Below are 17,084 nucleotides of genomic sequence, written 5' to 3'. Positions count from 1 at the left end.
TCGAAATATTATTTATGTTTTCATTGGATATTTTTATTTTTACTTCTACTTACTTCTTTTCTAATAGCAGAAGTTAATGTATGAAGAAACATGCATTATAGATAGTATTTTTTTTATTTTTTAGTTTTCTCGTAACACTGATTATCACTTTTATAACTTTAACTTTAATGTAGAATTCATTAATTCTGCATATTTTTAAATAGCAGAAAAAACCCTGAATTCAAGTCAATAAATTTGCACATTTAAAAATGCGTATTAAATAATGTATATTTTTAATCGATTTAACCAACACCTTAAAACACAAATTAGCTTTATTTACCTTTGAATCAAGTTAAAACGAAATCAGTAAGGTCCACGCGAACTACTCAACTCACCCCAGAGCGTGTTAGGTTCTACACGGGGTCTGGAAGCGGTCAGCGAGTGATGTACGATGCACTGTGTATACTGTAGTACCTCTCACTGATATAATTACTCGTATAATAGAGATAACGTGAACTGTAGAGTGCGGTGATCTCACATTCGAGTATACGACAGGTGGTCCGCTAGAAGCTACGGAGGAATAGACCGTACCACGCAGGGTCTGTTTGTCGACTGAAGCACTTGGTATGGGGTAAGTCGTGAAATCGGATGCTGGCCTTAAATCCCATACAAGATTATACAAAAGGAGAGGTGCAAAACAAAATTTGATAGATGTCGCCTTACCTCTATTCTCAAAATTGTTGATCACTCTAATTCTACGCCTTGTTCATCCTTATACAAATACTAACCAATCATTCATAAAAGAGTTCTTGCAAAAAAAAAACTAAGCAAAATAAATTATTATTTTCTTCAATGATCGCACATTCACTTTGTGGAATCATTTTAATTTTACGACAGTAAAATACTTTGTAATGAAAATAATCGACATATTTGGAAAACAACATGTCGATTATTTTTATTAAATAGTGATGTACACAAAGCATTTTATTATAGTACTTTAATTATTAGTAGGAATAAACTCATTGAAATCTTTATTAATTAAAACAATATCAATAACACTCAGAGAAAGCTTGGCAATATATTTGAGAGTTTTTATTTTTTTTTTCGTACAAAAATATGGAATCTTTAAAATATGATATAAATGAAAATGACCGATTTTAATTCGGTCTCAGTGGTTCAATTGATAGAAAGTTGGATCCGATAAGACAAGAGGATCTGGGTTCGGGTCCCATTTGCTACCGTTATCTTTTTTATTTTCTAATTCTATTTTCATATTTTCATTGAGAGTTTATAAAATTATTAAATTTAATTATGCTTTTTAGCTTGAGGCAAAAAAAAAGTTATTTTATTCCTTGCCTTAATCGACATATTTTGTGTATCTCCGAAAATCTCAATATCGAATGCAATGTAAAAAATGTATTTTAAAATATATTTATTTATTTATACAGGGTTTTACAGATGTTCTCACATACATGAGAACAATACTGTTACAAAAACTTAGTTAATATACAAATATGTACATAAAATAACAAAAACCTTCTCAGTCAAAGAATACATAATATCTAAATATAAAATTAAATAAAATCTCACTTAAACGACAAATAATATAAAGAGAGGAGAGAGACACGAGAGACACAAGAGACAAAAGAGACACAAAAGACAAAAGAGACACAAAAGACACAAGAGACGTAAAGAGTGACACAAGATGTACAAGAGACACAAGAGATACAAGAGACACAAAGAGAGTTACAAGGGAGATAAAGAGAAACATAAGTGATACATAATATAGTTAGCTAAATATATTTTTGAGCAAGTGCAGAACGTTTTATCTGAATCTGCATAAAATATCGAAGAAAATGTCTGAATCAGCAAAACATAATAGAACTTCAGCTCACTCTATCTTGTTATATATAGTCGACAAGTAGGTCAGAGGACTAAAATAGGCTTGCCAAAATTTATGTTTGTTGTGTGACATAAGTTCAATTTACTCAAAAACAATCAATCGGAAAAGAATTATAAATCTAATTGAAGCAGCATAACAAATAATTATAAGCAATAATTAGTCATCCGAAATACTAATACAAATTGAAAATATCTTCCGAGTAAAAATAAATGCCGCCAACGGGAATTGAACCCGTGCCTTCTGATGTCCGGTCAGGTGCTCTGTATCCACTGAGCTATGTCGGCTTATTTCCAACCCGCCAAATGATTCAATATGTACTAGTACCTCAATCAACAATTACTGCTTATTATATTTTTTCACCTGTAAACAACCAACTTTATTTTTTTGTAGGAAAGGCTTTGTTAGTGCTAAATTTCTCACTAGATGGCGTCGAGATATATGATATTTTCATTTATTGGTGAAATATTTTTGACTTGTCAAATATTATTATTATTTTTCCAAGGGTTCAATTCCCGATGGTGGCATTTATTTTTACTCGGAAGATATTTTCAATTTATTTTTATTTTATTAATACAAGACTTATAGGGTACATATGGTTTTTGTGATATTTCACCCTCCATGCTAGGGATGACCCTGTATTATGGAGGGTGAATATATATTTGTAATAGTATTTTGTATGACTAATTATTGCTTATAATTATTTGTTATCCTTTATGCTATGCATAAAACCTTGTCATATAAACGTTACTTTATCATTTAAAAATACTAATTGAATCAGTTTTTGAAAAGCTGGGATTTATGAAATTTTTATAAAATTATTATGATTTTAAGGGTCAAAAACATGGTTAATTCCATATAAAAGAAGGCTTCACAAACCGAAACACGTCTTCGGTAGTTCTTTTGTCATAAATCGATTCCACTACCTTCCGTCAGGTTAAATTGATGATGGTGTATTTCAATATATCGGGATATATGCGGCGATTATACATATAAAAATCATTTCCAGCGAACATCTTGTACCTAAAACTTGCTCAAAATGACGATTTGATTTCAAGTTCAAATCTATTTATTTTGTTTTAAATTTAAGTATTGACTTCTAAATTATAAGTCTTTAGCTGCCGCTTTCTCCAATCAAACTGTGCAACCACTTAGTTAAAATTTTGCTCATATCGTATAATCAAGGTGGCTTGGAATAGACTTGAAACAATTATAAATTTATCCCTCTGCGATACAAAAGTGATGTTTTTTTGTTAACGGATCTGTGTGAATTTGTGTGGGTTGCTGTGCGATTCAAGATGTAAGCAATGTGATTTATGCATCCAGTGTGTAAAGTGAAACTTAAAAATATTCCTATTAAGTATAGTTAAAATATTTTAAAGTGTCAGTTACTCTGACTGACATTTTGTATTAATATGATACCTACAAAGTTGGTGAAATGGAAATGAGCGATCTTTTGCTAAAGAGCAAATATTTCGGTGAAATAATAAATTAACCAAATGTATGGTAAATTTTCAAAATACAGGCAAACCAAGAGAACAAAAAGTTGGATTATAGTTATGTCAATAATCGAGAATAAGTCTAAAATCATGGTGTTTGAAAGAGAGAGTGCGAAAACAATGTGCAATATAGTTGCGAATGAGGAATACTTGGAGCAGGTGGGTGAGTTTATGTATTTGGGAAGTATGTTTACGAGAGATGGGAAGGCTGAAAGAGATATTGAAAGAAAGGTAAATGCAGGTAAATCCATTGATGGAGGACTGAACACAGTTGGCGCTAAAAAAAATTGTCCAAAGAAGCGAAGCTAGCAGTCCGCGATGGGGTGCTGGTACCTACCCTGATGTATGGCAGTGAGGCATGGAACTGGCAGAGAAAGGATGAAAGTGGAGTGAGTGCTATAGAAATGAGATCCTTTAGGCGTATGTGTGGTAAAACCATATATGATCGTCTGAGAAATGTGTTGATCCGCAAATAATGCAAGGCTGATGTAAGCGTAATGAGTAAAATTAAGAAAGGGAAGCTTAGATGGTTTGGGAATGTAGAGCGAATGAGCGAAGAAAGGAGAGTAAGGAGAATATATGACGCAAATGTGAATGATACCAGATTTCGGGGACGCCAGAGGAAGATATGGCACTATCAAGTGAATCAGATACTTGAGGCAGGCCATGTCAGAGTCAGAACAGTAGAAGAGTATGTATTAATGTGAATGAGGCAAGAAGTGTCTGCCAAGACCGAGTTGTTTGACGGTCCGTCCTCTCTGACTCCCCCTACGGGGAAACGGTGTGATGGTTAGTTAGTTAGTTAGTTAATAATAGAAATTTTAAGAAAAAGATTGGAAAAACACATAGCAGGGACAATGGAAGGGGGAGGTTTAGTCTTAGGTAGCTGGGTACAATATCAGATATAATAACTTTTTTTTATATATATATTGATTCTCTAGAGTCTAGAGCATTAATTCAACAAAATCAAAACAAAATTTCATGGAATGGAGAAAAAGCAGACATGTTTTTAAATATTAATTTATTGTTTAATCTTCTATCTATTTCTACAATTCCTTTCAATTTCTTTTCTTTTTTATATATTTTTGATTCTCTGGCGCATCAATTTCACCAAATCAAAAGTAAGATTTCGCAGAATGGTTGAAAAGCTTACAGTTTCTTTTTTTTAATATTTATATTTATATATACATAAACTCTTTTCTTTTTCGCATATTTTTTAATTCCCTATTTTTATTTTTTTGCTTATTTTTATTCTCTATTTTCTTTTAATTTCCTTTCTTTCTTTTATCTATTTTTGATTCTCTAGCTTATTAATTTCATCTAAATAAAAAGTAAAATTTCAATTTGATAAACTCACATGTCAATAATTTTTTACTATATTGCTATTTTTGAATTATCATATTTGAATATTCTTTTAGTCTATTTTCTACGTTTATAACATTAAAAATATATAGTTAGCAACTTCTTGTGTCAACCAAGAAAACTTTTTAATTATTTATAAAGTGCAATAATTAAGTAAAAGTCAATACACTTACTAGACAAAACAAGAATCGCATTTAATAAATCTGCCTTTTTCTGACTGTCCTAAAACAGGTTAATCTCCTAGTTGGACAGCCAAAGATCACTGCAATATGTAATATGTAATGTTTTTTTTTTAAATTAATAAATAAATAATTACCCAAAGCTATTTATAGCCATTGATATTTACCATTTGTTTGTATAGGTATCAGATTACTAAGAGTAGGTATTATTCCACAAACAAAAACAAAAACAAGTCAGTTTACTGATGTAATTTACACGATAAATTCCACGATTTTTATCCTGTAACTTCCGAGCTCAGAACCAAAGTTATTTTCGTCTTCTGAATATAATCACTAACTTCCTTACCTACCTAATTTTATTTAGATAATATGCTAATTAAGATGTTTTTTACAGACGTTGGCATGGATAATGTCCGTAATCTATTGCGGATGATGATCCTAATAAAATTCCCGTTATTTGTTGAGAACCACTGGAGTTCAACAGCTTCGAATTTCTCGAGGTTTTTTTTGTAAGTTTTCCTCATTACTTACATGTGTTCCTTTTAATGTAAACAAACCGCAGCACAGAAGTCACTTTGACAAGCTTTGAAAGGTGGATTTAATTGAGAAAAAAACATTGATAAAACAAGGGTCAACAGACCGCGGCTCTTTGCAAAGGTATTTGCAGCTCTTCAGACATAAAATTTGGGGGCTTAGGATCACATGGGTCTATCTACAAAAACATGGTTCTGAAATAAACGAAAATAAAGATTGGAATGCTCATATACCCAACTGTATCTCTTAAGCGGCTGTATGTACGAGATAGAGCTAATAAATATTAGTGATACCATATCATTACAGCATTACCGAAACCAAGTTTAACTCAAAACACCCGTTTTTTAGTTAGGTTTCTGTGATCCTAAGCTCCCGATAATATTGCGAGAATTTTTCAGAATGACATCTGTTGGTTATTGATTTTTTTATAAACAATTTATTTGTTTGTAATTGTTTATAATCTAATAAGCGGATTAATACATTATTATTAACAAATGGTAAATACACTGATGCGTTTATCTAAGGAAGAAGGTATTGCTCAGTCGATGGTCATTGTTAATTATGTGGGATACACGTGCTTATGACGTAAATGATTTGCATTATGTAATAAAAGTAAATAAATACCAACATCAACTAGCTCCGATGACATGCATGCTCGATGTAAACATACTTGAGATTTACAACAACGTATTTGAGGAATGTATTTATTACCAATAACGTATTGACACGAACGGTAGTTCATAGACAGCAGAACCGGCACAAGATCGAAGAAACGATTGTTAAAGAGAAAAAATCGACAGTAAAAGGAAATGAAAAACTAAAAAGCTAATTAGATATATTTTTTACACAGCATAACCTAAGTCTAGCCTAAAGGCGGCGCGCGCCGGTTTGAAATATAAAATAAATATTTATAACACCTTATTCATAACATAATATGTAATTGATTTATGTACTCTTATGTGTATTATTAATGATAAATTTATTTGTTTATATTTATATTTTAAATGCATTTTTACAAAATAAAAAATTCCAATAACAAAGATTATACATATACATTATACAAATACAAAATCATAATTGCCTAATTGGCGATTTAAATTTATTAATGCTCAGGTGGAAAATGTTGATATCAGAGGCTAGTGAGTTTAGAAGGACTATCATTCTTCCGAGAGGCATTGCTAATGGTAAGTTAGTCCTACATCTCGGAAGAATGAATGGTTTGTGCCTACGCGCTCTTGCGAAGTTATCAGGGACGTAAAATATTTTTTTTTTCAAGTTTTCTAGATTGTTGATGTGACCGTTCAACAAGTTATAGGCCATCATCAGCAACGCAGCTTTCCGCCTGTTGACTAGACTATCGATATCGATTTGTATAGCCAGGGATAGTACCCGAAGTCTCTAAGATAAAGATAACGTAGAAAATTCTGTTGTACTTTCTCCACCATTGTAGTGTACGTAGCAACCCCGGGTCCCCATATTATTGAGCCACTTTCCAAAATACTACGTACTAAGCTAAAATATAGCAAACGAACCACAGCAGAACTGCAGAAATGCCTGGAGTTACATAGCACAAATCCAAGCATTCTAAAAGCCCTGCAAAAAAACAGTAACATTCCCAATTGTTACTGAAATCACGGTTTTGCGCAAATAAACAATTAATAAATAAATATCTATTTGAAGTCGTGACCGTATAGCTTTGCAAAGCATCATGCCGAAGCCTAATTGGTAATTATCTCGATAACATAAGGCATGTATGTGCACTGAGAGGCTGGAAGATATTTTAATAGTTGTTCTTATTTGAAAAAATAAGAAAGCACAATAAAGGTTTTCTGATGAGTGATTTTATATGATTGCCAAAGGCGTCAAAAAATCTTATCCCAGCTCTGTAGACGCAAGGCAGACATGAGACACTCCTTCCATACTCATGTTCTCATTACCGCATCGTATGGCAAGATCATTGCCAGCACATTGCTAGTTATTTAGCCACACACATTGAATATATAAATAAACGATGAATTTATCATATGTAAGCGTACGCAGATGACCAATAACAGTATGGAATCGTGAAGAGTTTTGGCCAACCCATGGAGATTTTTACAATTTTCGCAATCTATATAAAGTTGAATTCATTCCCATGCGTGTTAATTCAACACTTTATAATGTGTTTATTGTGATATTCATGTTCCACAGACAGTTTGGAGGAGTCTGTATTGGGTAAATGTGAACGTGGAAGTACAATCTACGGAACGCCCTGTTGAAAAACGTTCACTTCACCAGTTCTTCAGAGGCACATCTGTACTTCACGAACCGACGTCCAGAGCCAAGCAAAGGCATTCAAATCTCATTATTACTAAGTACCAAACCGCTACCAAGTAAAAGATTAGAACAGCAAATATAGCAGACTTTTCCAATTCAAAAAAGTTTGAGTGACCGAAAACCTTAGGAGACGCATTATTTCGATGAGCAAAAGGGGATCTAGATGTGTCAAGCGTCCATAACAGCTTCAAGAAACCATCAAAGCGATTAGCAAAAAATAAAACCAATCATAAATTTATTTACAATTAACGAACTGTTGCGAGTAACAAATTATTAAAAGCACGAAATATCCATACAAATTGAAAATATCTCCCGATTTAAAATAAATGCCGCCGACGAGAATTATACCAGCACCTTCTGATGTCCGGTCAGATGCTCTTGACTTCAATCAACAATTACTGCTTCAATTCCCGTCGGCGGCATTTATTTTTACTCGGGAGATATTCTCAATTTGTATGGATTTTTTGAGCGACTAATTATTGCTTATAATAATTTGTTATTCTTTGTGCTATGCATGAAAAACCTTTTTTTTGTTATTTGTTTTTGGGGTGTCATGCCGTGTCCATCATCAGGGCAGATGTGTTATAACACATCTATAAAATAACACATCTGCCCTGATGATGAACACTGAAATGCTATCCGAAACGTTGGCTAAAGAAGGGGTTAGCGCAACACGGCAAAGCACCCCAAAAACAAATAACAAAAATACTATACATTGGCCCTGAAAATCTTAAATCATATGAATAACCTTGTCTTATAAACATCAGTTTATCATTAACAAAAAAAGAACTGTCATTAATTCTTCTACATGAATGATTTTCAAATATCCGGGTCATTCGGGATTTCGCACCATTTTGAGGATTGAAAAGATCTATTTTGTTTACTTACGCAATAATGTAACAAAAGCAAAATAAATGTATTTTATATGAACGCTAAAACTAGCGAAGATGGGTAAACATTTAACAGTTCACACCAATAAACTTATTTGTAGTGTACATGGCTGTTAGCTATATAATTGAACTTGTCTGATCAACGTTGATCTTCACACAAGGATTAAGGACTGAATTTAATCATGAACTGGTAGATTGTTGTGTTGTTTATACGTTGTAATTGTGTTTTATAGGTCGTGCTGAATATGCATTGTACATGTACATTGTACATGGCCACTGGCTACTAACTAATTTCCTGCATTTGAAAACTGGTTTTATTGAACTTGATTTTGATAATAGTTTGCGATTGTACTGTGTTATCTTGGTATCTTCCATTACCCACTTGACAAATGGTGTAGTAGTGATTCTGGGCGGTTTAAAAGTGAAATTAGGCACAACAAGCGTCGCTTATATTATCATATCTTTAACTATAGCCCAGCAGTTATATTTACTGCGGTGGCTTGTTTGATTTCACTCAAAATCTTGATCTTATATTAAATGTGAACTCGATTCAACAACGTTTAGTAATGGTTTTCTCCTAGGTTCATAATTCTACTAGTAGTAAAGCACATGAACCCGTTGAATATCAAGTTTTGCAAGTTTTTAGGGCAAATTATACATATCTTAATCTCACTCTCTCTAATATGAATGATACGGGCTCTTTGTTCGAACCTCGACGAATTTCGTATTATTAATTATGCTTGGGCGGGCCTACACAGAGTAGGTAACGTGAAGGGCCCGTTATTGGAAGCCCATACAACGGTTTAATTGTATAAATATATTTTTTATTTTATTTACTACGTTCCGTTAACTGAACGCGCATCAATTTAAATAACCCAGCACTCTTATACATTGCAGTGTCGTAGGCTTGGGCGGGCCTACACAGAGTAGGTGACGTGAAGGGCCCGTTATTGGAAGCCCATACAACGGTTTAATTGTATAAATATATATGTTATTTTATTTACTACGTTCCGTTAACTGAACGCGCATCAATTTAAATAACCCAGCACTCTTATACATTAGGCTTGGGCGGGCCTACACAGAGTAGGTGACGTGAAGGGCCCATTATTGGAAGCCCATACAATGGTTTAATTGTATACATATATATTTTATATTATTTACTACGTTCCGTTAACTGCACGCGCCTCAATCTAAATAACCCAGTACGTTTATACATTATTCTTGGGCGGGCCTACACAGAGTAGGTGACGTGAAGGGCCCATTATTGGAAGCCCATACAATGGTTTAATTGTATACATATATATTTTATTTTATTTACTACGTTCCGGTAACTGCACGTGAATCAATATAAATAACCCAGAACGCTTATAAATTTGGCTGCCTGAAATATAAACAGTTTTTTTTTCTATCCGGTTGTTTAAGTTAACGCAAAAGTTTATTAAAGTACGTATTTCCACCATGAGCTACGGAGCTTTTTAAAATCCTATCTCCTACTTATTTGCAAATTTAACATGTTATATAATTTCTGAGGTAAGAACTTTTAGGTTTTTGGAAAATACAGAATGGTACCGAAGATATATACCTACAGATTTTTTGGCCGTCCGAAAAATGTGACATCAAGGTACATACACGTGCGGTGGTAATGCAGCAATGCGATTCGAATTACGAGTTGTACTGTGTGTGACGTCACGAAACACAATTGCATACATTTTACAAATGTTCATTTTGAAAGATCATAAACTTCTACATTTTTGGAGATATCTAAAAACTAATTTACGACATATTTATACAAATTTCTTGAATCGTTCTTTTATTGTTAGTTTGAAAGCTTTAGGTATGTGGGGTGATAAATTCATGTTGTATTTCCTTCTCCTTTTGAAGAAACGCTTATTTAGCGTTACGTGCAGATCTTATGTTTATTTGGTAACCGGAAAAATCAGAACAGTGCCAAATCAGAACACTTTTCAAAGGTGATACAAAGTTATAGAAAAGTTTACAAATTTATGTTAGGTTTTTTTAACTTTTTTATGAATTTATATAAATTTTCAAAAGTGTTCGTTTTTCATGGAACTGTTTATATACCAAGACACGTGCTACCGTTTCTTGGTATATGTAGACCAGATTGAACGGACCAAAACTTTTAAAGGGCCTGTGAACGTTTACAGACGCAAACTCAGTCATATGAAGAAATTTGCCATGGTCACGCATTTCTAAATGCTCGTCAATTGGTCATTTCTTTGCCTAAGGTGCTGGTAATGCACAAAACCCGAATAAGTGAGGGGACTGGAAATCTTTTAGTATTCAACTCTGAGGTTGCGCATGTAACCTGCTTTCAACTACCTATACGGAGAAAACTTACACGTATTAAATATTACTAATTTATTAAACATCTAGTCAAATTATTCGCACTCCTGTTAAAAACGAGACTGCGGGCCTTTAACGAATGCATTGACAGATGTCCTAACAAATCAGTATAACACGAAAGTATTATGAGGATGTCGGAACATGTGTTCATAAAAATTGTAATATTGTCGCAATTTGTCATTTGTCAACAATAATATTCAATGCCCAGAGTTGCTAAATAAGATTCAATTCAAAAAGTCCTGTTCAGGGTGGATCAATGCAAAACGAACTCTAAGCAGAATTCTTGCCTGAACAGACTATGCAATAACTACAATAGCGTATTATCCATGATGGTATTTTCAGCTGCGAACTTACCAAATACAAGAGGTCCATAAAAGAATATTAATGTTGTGTCTCTATTGTTTATATTTCTATTATGTTTGATGTACATCTACAACCTCTCTCCATGGCTTTAAATGTTTTGTTTTGTAAATTTTTCGTTTTATGTAATCTTTTGTTTTGTATAAATTTTTACAATTCATATTCCTTTCCTTCAAATTTAATTTACTTATTACTTACTTATTCCTTATTACGCTGTCTCAGTAGAAGTAAAGTCACAAGAAGGAAATCCATAATTGGTTTTATTTTGGCTTTATAATACTTATGTTTAAACTGAAATAAATTTAAACTGTTGATTTCCCGAAAATTAATAAATAAATATTTTTTATCAGGATAAGAGCAGCTGCATAAAATGACGTTATTTGTTCCGATATATTCTGAATGTACTAATATTTTTGTAGGAAATGGCTTGCCATCACGTTTTAAACATAATTTTAATCAATCACCCATACTCATTTTTCTCCGTGCACGGACAAAAAATAAATTTTAAATAATTTATGTTTGTTTATAAGGTCCAATTTAATCAATATACGAATAAACTTTTATTGCAAATAAATGACCATAAAGTATTTGTGCCTCCAGTTTCGCAATTTTTTTCTAGAATAAAAAAAACAGTGAAAATGACCTATTCAATTTGCATAAACTATAAACTCAAACTAAGTTGTGGAAAAAAGGGTGTTATTGTCATCATTTTATATCCTTGGAGGAATATTCCTAAAAGGACATAATTTAATACTTTCCATCACAAAATAACTAAATAACAAGGCACTGTAAAAAATAAATTGTTTATTTCATACATATTCAACCTCTCAGGTCTCTGGCATATTCTGTGAGAAGATATTTCTGCATTCAATAAAATACAAATAAATGGAGTATTTCTGAATGTATCTGAAAACTAAAAACTGCTTTAAAAGTTCACGGAAATCGCTTACAATTTTTTGATTATAAACAAACATATAATATTAAATATAAAAAATTTCTACGCAAATATAAAAAGTTTTGAAAAGGGCTCACGGTACATTTTTTCGTTTAAACTCTGAACTAAAATTAGTGATAGCAAAAAACATAACGAATTTGTCTAATAAAACACACGTTTTATAATACAACATCGTTATAAACATCATTGTCACTTCACTTTTTTCATATTTTTTCCTCGAGTTGTACATTTTATTTCTTCTGTGGTTAACTTCTAGATTTGAATATAAAGCTTGGTGTTTTCTCTTTCTAATATACCGTTAATGATATTTCTCATCATAACAGTAAGTGAGACACAACGTTTTCTGTGAGACCATATGAGCGGTTCCCAAAAGCGAAAAAAATTGGCCTGAGGGGTTAAATACTTGATGTTAATAATTTTTTTACAAATTAAAAAAAAATTATTATAATTTTTTTATGTAGTATTTTCAAGTACGTGTCACAATTGAGTAAAACTTCCTACAAGCTTGATATACATAGATTTGAATGAAAACTGGGGTCGTCAATTTACATAAGAATTTTTGACATCTATTTTACATGGAAACATAAAATTTGAAATTGATTTTTTGTTCATAAAATAATTGTAACTTTAGAAAAATTTTGACCATTTCAGCACGGTCAGGAAATATTGATCAAACTTCGGACACATGGATCGGCCCACAACACGTTTATTGTTATAATTATTTGAAGGCTATAAAATAATATTTACATCAAACTCACCTCTATCATCAGTCTTACCATAATTAACTTATTGAGTCCGGTACGTCCCACTCGAAATTGTTTCTAGTCTTTTGTTACAACACAGCTAATTATATTCTCGATATTCGTTGAAGCTATTTCATAGAAGTAATGTCGTTTGTGGTTAACCCGCTTACGAGTTCATGTTAACCTTAGGCTGGGTACAGATGAATATTCTGTATTTATGATCAATTATCGTGAATCAAAGAAACGTAAAAATAAATTGAATTGGTGCAATCGTACTTGTGATTATTTCATGGGCATTAGATACGAATAATACCGAACAGTATAAGATGCTAGGTAAGAAATCACACTTATAATAATATAAAATATTAAATTATGTATAATTTATTTGTGTGTCCAAGGTAAGTAAAATTTCACTGTTAGGTGAAATTGTAAAACAGCTAATCATTTGCGTTGGCCCGTCTGAGTTCAAAGGTCCCATACAAAATTGCTAACATTTTCTTTCAAATCGGTATAAATGACGCTTATAGGGATTTTTTGTTCGGTGGTCGGGGTGTTATTTTTCGTGAAAATGGTTGATTGTTGGGGTTTTGAGCCGTGTCAATTATCCTATTCTTTCTTGAGCTACGGTTTCACAACTTGTATGGATTTTTTGATAATCGCTTAAGTTTATAAAGTATTATGTACTTAAAAATGTACGTTTAATTGTGTAGCTGTGACACGATGTCAAAATAGAAGTAGAAATAATTGTTAATCCCTACATTTTGCATTATAATAATCCAGGAGTCCCGTTTTAAAATTTACCCAAAACCCACGTATTTAAAAATGTTTGGTTCAGTGATAAAATTTATTTAATAGTTTGAAAAACAACTCTCAAATTTACTGTAAAAGTCGTTTCATCGCTTCAGCGATAATTTTAGTTAGGTATCTAGTTAGATGTGATTAACTATTTATTAGCAATATATTACAAATTATCAATTGATTATTCGATTGAGAATTGGATATTGTTCCGTTTCTTTTCACTTTTATAAAATTCATATGTTTGACTTCTCAGTTTGTACATCCTGTGGTCTGGAAGTGGGAATTTTAGATCACATATTCTTTGGTTGTAAAAATATTCTCTCTTCTATTCTGCCACCCCTCCATTCATCATTTCATATCTTTTTATGTCTGAACTCGACTCCAATCTTCCATATGTTTTTAAATGTGCCCATTTAAACAAAATTAATATATAAATTCATTTTCCCTCTCTTCATAATAAAAAATTAAAAATAAAATTAAAATGTCTGTTATTTATTGTCGTTGTTTCAGTTAGTGAGATGATTAATTTACGATTATTCTATGATTAACAGAACGGCAAATTTCAAAAGATTATTTTATTTTCTTATGCATATTATTCAAATCAAATCTTTTTCTTCGTGCACAATATATTCCGTAGGCTACCATTATAATATTATGTCAAAAGCTAAAAAATGTAATAAACAAGAGAGCGAAGACCAAAATTGATTAAACTGCATCAAAATTCATAAAAAAATTCAGTGTCTTATATTTCATATTTAATACAAATGCTTTTGTGGATAATTAACCAATTCGTAATAACAAAACAAGTTTTTATTGCTAGTGGCACGCTAGGGAAAAATTAGTTCAAAAATAAAACTAAGAATTTATACGAAGTAAGACGAAGAATTAAAAACTGTAATTGTTCATATGTGGTGGCTTCAGGTATAACAGTTTTACATTAGGGTGGACAGTTAAATTAAAGAGATTTTTTTAAAGTTTACGTTGTCACTGAGTTGCCGAAAGTTGAGTTAAATAACTTTGATATTTTATTTTTATTTATGTATTATATTTATTTATAATTTTAATTATCAGAATAACACTGCTTTTGATATCATAAAAATTCTTGAATATGGAAATATTCGAATTATTTTCCGAAAATTTTATGACGTAATAACAATTTTTCCACAATATTCATGTTTAGCAGATTGACAAAACACGTGTGGCAAACTGTATGGGTTTATAGGTTTTTCTTTCAATTTCTAATCGCCGGCTTCCATTAAAAAGAGTTCCCAAATACAAAGAAGAAATACAAATAGTAAATTGAATAATTTCATTATTACAGACGTTAATCTGTAAATAATTATTGATCTAGTTTGGGTAAACACGTTTTTTTAGATGATCTATTTTGAAAACTCAGATTTCTAACACAGTTTAAAACACAGTTTGTTTTTGTTTATACATTTTGACGTTGTCAGTATTTGAATGTGTAACTTTTGAGATTCCTAACGCGCGATGCATCCAATTTCCAAAAAAATAGTTTACATCCATCTTACTGCACTTATACAAATTGTACAAAAAAATAAAATGCTCATTTGGAAGCATGAATCTCTTATTCTGCATATAGATGATAAAAACGTGCGAGCAGAACCATGAATTACGGGAAAGGAACGAAGCAAACGCAAATGACGCGAAACGCCGCTAGCGGCATTTTGCGCCATTTGTAATTGCTTGCAATTCCAGGAGGGCTTCTTGTGGGCAATGAATACATAATGCGAAACGCCGCTAACGGCATTTTGGGCTATTTGCGATTTCTTCGTTCCTTTCCCATAAATCGTGGTTCAGCTAGGAAGATCGGCTCACATTAATTTTGAAATATTTCAAAAGCAATTCTCTTGCATCATTTATATAATTCCCTCAAAGTTTCAATTACAGAGAATTCATACTTTTATGGTTGCTGTACCTATAAGAAAAAATGTATAAAATTAAAATTATTTATTGTCAATGAACAGACTGTGGCTAATGATAATGACCAGACCTAAAAACCCGGGTTTTCCTCTGGGATTAAATTGTTCAATCAACAATATGTACAATAATTACTGGTTATTTTTTTTTAATACACTCGTAGGGACCATCAACGGCAAAGATTTATCGTAATTAGTATCCAAAATCAACATTTCTGGAAGTTTAAAATAACTTATAAATATATGTAATACCATGTTTGACCAACACACCTGTCGACATATGCATTATGTTGATTTTTTATTACTTTATTCAATAATTAATCAATTTACATAGTATAATCCAGGGTTTCCCAAACTCTTTTCAACTGTGACGCCCTTGGGAAGTTGCCAGATTTTTACTGTACGTCAGCATAAGAGGTACTATCATGAAGTGATTAAGAAAATATCCCGTTAACATATAAGATAATTATAAGATGAATAGTATTGGATTATATATAAGATGAATAGTATTGGACCCAGTACCGTACCTTGTGAGATTCCATAAACAGATGTATCTTCATCGTTGTATACAATGTTTATTTTGACATATTGAGGTCGATTTTTAGGAAGTTTTTTATACAATTTGCTTCATTCTTCTTAAAGTTCAGATTATTTCTTTTTCCACAAGTTTTGTGTGGAATATGTATTTATCCCGGGAATATTGGCACGGTGAAAAACCTCACTACAAAGCAAAAAATCTTCCTGCTCTTCCTCCTAAATGCCTAACTGCTTTTTTTAAATGCTTCAGATAGAAAAGTTTAAAAAAAAATCATTTCACCAAAATAATTACATAAAGACGGTAATAATTACCACATCGACTTTAAAATTTAAAATTAATGAAACACAACAATTAAGTTCATAAATTAGTATTTTTTATAAGTAACGTTCCATAACAAGGTTACTAATTTCTAAAATGTTAAAAATTAATTGGTATTATAACTTTCGAAGTACCTTTAGACTCTAAAAAAACATTAAATATTATTATAAGTATTATAACCTTATATAATATGGATATTATATTAATTAAAAAGCTCGGATTCATCAAAAGGCTTCCTAATCGTTTGCTTTGTTTGTTGTTTAATTAACATTAAATATCACATTAAAATATCTTTATATTATAATCTAACGAGCGAGTAATGCTAAATTATTAAAAAGTTTTTAATAATTTTAATTAATTGAACTTTAATTTAATATTGAAAGTCTTAAATAAAATTCAAATCAAGAAA

General features: G+C 31.6%; 1 protein-coding gene across 2 annotated transcripts in view; it reads right to left on the bottom strand.

Moving 5' to 3' along the window:
• Nucleotides 1-579, bottom strand: part of LOC149426712 (very long chain fatty acid elongase AAEL008004-like) — a 30,901-nt gene extending 30,322 nt beyond the window's left edge. The window contains exon 1 of one of the 2 annotated variants that reach the window (XM_089633030.1): nucleotides 320-579. The gene's annotated coding sequence lies outside the window, so the exon portion shown is untranslated. The remainder of the gene's footprint in view (nucleotides 1-319) is intronic. The other variant, XM_089633034.1, reaches the window with a different exon arrangement.
• Between the last annotated feature and the right edge of the window lie 16,505 nt (nucleotides 580-17,084).

This window comes from Hesperophylax consimilis, chromosome 1, assembly GCF_061612785.1.
Source record: "Hesperophylax consimilis isolate HC1 chromosome 1, BYU_Hcon_1.0, whole genome shotgun sequence".
Taxonomy (NCBI): Eukaryota; Metazoa; Arthropoda; class Insecta; order Trichoptera; family Limnephilidae; genus Hesperophylax; species Hesperophylax consimilis.
The sequence above is the reverse complement of the archived record's forward strand: the minus strand, read 5'-3'. Positions and strand labels throughout refer to the sequence as shown.